We start from the raw sequence: 5715 nt of genomic DNA, 5'->3' as shown, positions 1-5715 counted from the left end.
CTAATGACTTCAGTATTTGTACTATGCTTCCATTTAGAGAACTGGTTAACTAACTTCATTAATTGTGAGATACAGAACATTATTTTGGACTGGATTCCAGTAACAAATGCTGTTATCTAATAGGCTTCAGTGTTGTATTTAAAGTGCTGTACTTCAAAGTCTTTACAGCGTGAGGCTGTAACTTAATGCCTTGTACCTTAATGTGAAAATTTGTGCAAGTCTCCAGACACTGACAAAGCTTGATGCTCTGTATCCATTCTGATTCTGAGTTCTGAGATGGATGGTGCTAATACAGAAACTACACTACCATATGACCAGGTGTCTGGTTCTGGTTTGAGGTGGTGCTAAACCTTTGTCGTCTTGATTGATAAACTGATCTCATTCAGTTCTGCTTTCCTCCATATTGATACCTAGGCATTTGCAATTTTAAGGTTGCTTTGAGTGTGTTGATTCTCCTCTATTTTTCTTAAGCTCTCCCTATGCTGGGCTAGACTAGTGTTTCCAGAGTGTGGTAGAGTTTGCAAATGGAGCTTATCATACAAATCTGACAGGGTGATTTGTGCACAATATCTTTGTGGGCAGGTTTGCAAGAGCTGTTTGGGAGGGTTTAAACTGATTTGACAGGGAGTGGGAACCAGAGTGACAGGACTGAAAATGAGGTAGTTGGTTTACAAACAGAGGCAGTATGTAATGAGACTGCAAGCAAGGGGAAGCTGATGATAGGGGTAAATTGCAGTCAATGGGATGTGTTGCAATGTAAAGGAGGGACAAAATTGAAAAGAATGATGAAAATATGTTCTATAGACAGGTATATGGAGGAATTTAAGGTGAGGGGTTATATTGGAGGTAGGGTGTAAGGGTTGGCACAACATTGTGGACTGATGGGCCTGTGCTGTACTGTTCTATGTTCTATAAAACAGGACTGTGGTATACTTGAATATGTGTAGTATACAGAAAAAGGTGATGAACTTGTAGCACAGTGAGACTGGTATGTATGATATTGTGGGCATCACTGAATTGTGACTGAAAGAAGATCATAGCTAGGAGCTTAAAATACAAGGATACATATTGTATCAAAAGGATAGGCGGGTACATAGAGGGGATAGAGTGGCTCTTTTTTTTTAAAAAATCAAATCATTTTTAAAAAGTGACGGGGAGCAGAAGTTGTAGATCGTTGTGGTAGAGCTAGGAAACTGCAAGGATAAAAAGAGTTGTATGCAAACCTCCTAACAGTAGCAAAGATGTGTAGAAATTATCACAGGAGATAGAAAATGTATGTCAAAAGGCCAATGTTAAGATAATGGAAGATTTCAATATGCAGGTAGGTGGGGAAAATTAGGTTGGTGCTGCATCCCAAATTGCAATTTGACCCTGTGATGCAGAAGGGTGGGACGGAAAAGAGGAGAGCTGTCGTCATTAGAGACTCTGTAGTCAGGGAAGCAGACAGGAGATTTTGTGGACGTAAGTAGGACACCCGCATGGTTTGTTGCCTCCCAGATGCCAGGGTCCGGGATGTCTCTGACCGGATGCACGACATCCTGGTACAAGAGGGAAAGCAACCAGAAGTTGTGCTACATGTTGGGACCAACGACATAGGCAGGAGGAGGGATGAGGTCCTGAAGTGTGAGTTTCAGGAATTAGGCAGAAGGCTGAAGAACAGGACCTCAAGGGTGATGTTCTCAGGATTGCTGCCAGTGCTACATGACAGAGATGGTAAAAATTGGAGGAGATGGCAGTTGAATGCGTGGCTGAGGAGTTGGTGCAGGGAGCAGGGTTTTAGATTTTTAGATCATTGGGATCTCCTCTGGGGAAGGTGAGACTTGTACAGATTGGATGGGTTGCACCTGAACTCGAGGGGGAGCAATCCTTGCAGGTAGGTTTGCTAGCATGGTTCGGGAGGGTTTAAACTAATTTGCGAGGGGAATGGGACCCAGAGCAATAGAGCAGTGAAAGAAGTGCATGGAGTAAAGCCAGATCTAACATAGAGGCTTTGAGGAAAGAGAAGCAGAATAAACAGTATAAAGATAGTAAGGTAGAAGGGCTGAAATGTGTGTACCTCAATGCAAGAAGCATCAGGAACAAAGGTGATGAACTGAGAGCTTGGATACATACATGGAATTATGGACTTCAGTAAGGCCTTTGATAAGGGCCCGCATGGGAGGTTAGTTAGGAAAATTCATTTGCTAGGTATACATGGAGAGGTGGTAAATTGGATTAGACATTGGCTCAGTGGAAGAAGCCAAAGAGTGGTAGTAGAGAATTGCTTCTCCGAGTGGAGGCCTGTGACTAGTGGTGTGCCACAGGGATCAGTGCTGGGTCCGTTGTTATTTGTCATCTATATCAATGATCTGGATGATAATGTGGTAAATTGGATCAGCAAATTTGCTGATGATACAAAGATTGGAGGTGTAGTAGACAGTGAGGAAGGTTTTCAGAGCCTGCAGAGGGACTTGGACCAGCTGGAAAAATGGGCTGAAAAATGGCAGATGGAGTTTAATACGTGTGAGGTATTGCATGTTGGAAGGACAAACCAAGGTAGAACATATAGGGTTAATGGTAAAGCACTGAGGAGTGCAGTGGAACAGAGGGATCTGGGAATACAGATACAAAATTCCCTAAAAGTGGTGTCACAGGTAGATAGGGTTGTAAAGAGAGCTTTTGGTACATTGGCCTTTATTAAAGTATTGAGTATGAGAGCTGGAATGTTATGATGAGGTTGTTTTAGGCATTGGTGAGGCCAAATCTGGAGTATTGTGTTCGGTTTTGGTCACCAAATTACAGGAAGGATATAAATAAGGTTGAAAGAGTGCAGAGAAGGTTTACAAGGATGTTGCCGGGACTTGAGAAACTCAGTTACAGAGAAGGGTTGAATAGGTAAGGGCTTTATTCCCTGGAGCGTAGAAGAATGAGGGGAGATTTGATAGAGGTACAAAAAATTATGGGTATTGATAGAGTGAATGCAAGCAGGCTTTTTCCACTGAGGCAAGGGGAGAAAAAAACCAGAGGACATGGGTTAAGGGTGAGGGGTGAAAGGTTTAAAGGGAACATTAGGGTGGTGGGAGTATGGAATGAGCTGCCAGACGAGGTGGTAAGTGCGGGTTCTTTTTTAACATTTAAGAATAAATTGGACAGATACATGGATGGGAGGTGTATGGAGGTATATGGTCCGTGTGCAGGTCAGTGGGAATAGGCAGAAAATGGTTTGGCACAGCCAAGAAGGGCCGAAAGGCCAGTTTCTGTGCTGTAGTTTCTATGATGCACTGGCCATTACAGAGACTTGGCTGGCACCAGGGCAGGAATGGATTCTCAATAATCCTGGATTTCAGTGCTTTAAAAGGGATAGAGAGGGTGGAAAAAGGGGAGGAGGGGTGGCATTACTGGTCAGGGATACTATTACAGCTACAGAAAGGGTGGGTAATGTAGCAGGATCCTCTTTTGAATCCATATGGGTGGAAGGCAGGAACAGGAAGGGAGCAGTTACTCTACTGGGGGTATTCTATAGGCCCCCTGGTAGCAGCAGAGATACAGAGGAGCAGATTGGGAGGCAGATTTTGGAAAGGTGCAAAAATTACAGGGTTATCATGGATGATTTTAACTTCCCTAATATTGATTGGCACCTGATTAGTTCCAAGGGTTTAGATGGGGCAGAGTTTGTTAAGTGTGTCCAGGATGGATTCCTGTCACAGTATGTGGACAGGCCAACCAGGGGGAATGCCATACTAGATCTCTGGGTGAGCATCTGGGGGACAGTGACCACCGCTCCCTGGCCTTTATAATTATCATGGAAAAGGATAGAATCAAAGAGGACAGGAAAATTTTTAATTGGGGAAAGGCAAATTATGAGGTTATGAGGCTATAAGGCTAGAACTTGCGGGTGTGAATTGGGATGATGTTTTTGCAGGGAAATGTACTATGGACATGTGGTCGATGTTTAGAGATCTCTTGCGGGATGTAAGGGATAAATTTGTCCCGGTGAGGAAGATAAAGAATGGTAGGGTGAAGGAACCATGGGTGACAAGTGAGGTGGAAAATCTAGTCAGGTGGAAGAAGGCAGCATACATGAGGTTTAGGAAGCAAGGATCAGATGGGTCTATTGAGGAATATAGGGAAGCAAGAAAGGAGCTTAAGAAGGGGCTGAGAAGAGCAAGAAGGGGGCATGAGAAGGCCTTGGCGAGTAGGGTAAAGGAAAACCCCAAGGCAGTCTTCAATTAATGTGAAGAAAAGGATGACAGGAGTGAAGATAGGACCGATTAGAGATAAAGGTGGGAAGATGTGCCTGGAGGCTGTGGAAGTGAGCGAGATCCTTAATGAATTCTTCTCTTCGGTATTCACCAATGAGAGGGAACTTGATGGTGAGGACAATATGAGTGAGGTTGATGTTCTGGAGCATGTTGATATTAAGGGAGAGGAGGTGTTGGAGTTGTTAAAATACATTAGGACAGATAAATTCCCGGGGCCTGATGGAATATTCCCCAGGCTGCTCCACGAGGCGAGAGAAGAGATTGCTGAGCCTCTGGCTAGGATCTTTATGTCCTCGTTGTCCACGGGAATGGTACCGGAGGATTGGAGGGAGGCGAATGTTGTTCGCTTGTTCAAAAAAGGTAGTAGGGATAGTCCAACTAATTATAGAGCAGTGAGCCTTGCGTATGTGATGGGAAAGCTGTTGGAAAAGATTCTTAGAGATAGGATCCATAGGCATTTAGAGAATCATGATCTGATCAGGGACAGTCAGCATAGCTTTGTGAAGGACAGATCGTGTCTAACAAGCCTGACAGAGTTCTTTGAGGAGGTGACCAGGCATATAGATGTGAGTAGTGCAGTGGATGTGAACTATATGGATTTTAGTAAGGCATTTGACAAGGTTCCACATGGTAGGCTTATTCAGAAAGTTAGAAGGCATAGGATCCAGGGAAGTTTGGCCAGGTGGATTCAGAATTGGCTTGCCTGCAGAAGGCAGAGGGTGGTGGTGGAGGGAGTACATTCAGATTGGAGGATTGTGTCCAGTGGTGTCCCACAAGGATCTGTTCTGGGACCTCTACTTTTAGTGATTTTTATTAACTACCTGGATGTGGGGGTAGAAAGGTGGGTTGGCAAGTTTGCAGACGACACAAAGGTTGGTGGTGTTGTAGATAGTGTAGAGGATTGTCAAAGATTGCGGAGAGACATTGATAGGATGCAGAAGTGGGCTGAGAAGTGGCAGATGGAGTTTAACCCAGAGAAGTGTGAGATGGTACACTTTGGAAGGACAAACTCCAAGGCAGAGTATAAAGTAAATGGCAGGATACTTGGTAGTAGGAGGAGCAGAGGGATCTCGGGGTACATGTCCATAGATCCCTGAAAGTTGCCTCACAGGTGGATAGGGTAGTTAAGAAAGCTTATGGGGTGTTAGCTTTCATAAGTCGAGGGATAGAGTTTAAGAGTCACGATGTAATGACGCAGCTCTATAAAACTCTGGTTAGGCCACACTTGGAGTACTGTGTCCAGTTCTGGTCACCTCACTATAGGAAGGATGTGGAAGCATTGGAAAGGGTACAGAGGAGACTTACCAGGATGCTGCCTGGTTTAGAAAGTATGCATTATAATCAAAGATTAAGCGAGCTAGGGCTTTACTCTTTGGAGAGAAGGAGGATGAGAGGAGACATGATAAAGGTGTACAAGATAATAAGAGGAATAGATAGAGTGGATAGCCAGCACCTCTTCCCCAGGGCACCACTG

The sequence above is a fragment of the Mobula birostris genome, chromosome 2, assembly GCF_030028105.1.
Source record: "Mobula birostris isolate sMobBir1 chromosome 2, sMobBir1.hap1, whole genome shotgun sequence".
NCBI classification, from domain to species: Eukaryota; Metazoa; Chordata; class Chondrichthyes; order Myliobatiformes; family Myliobatidae; genus Mobula; species Mobula birostris.
Note: the sequence above shows the minus strand (reverse complement) of the source record.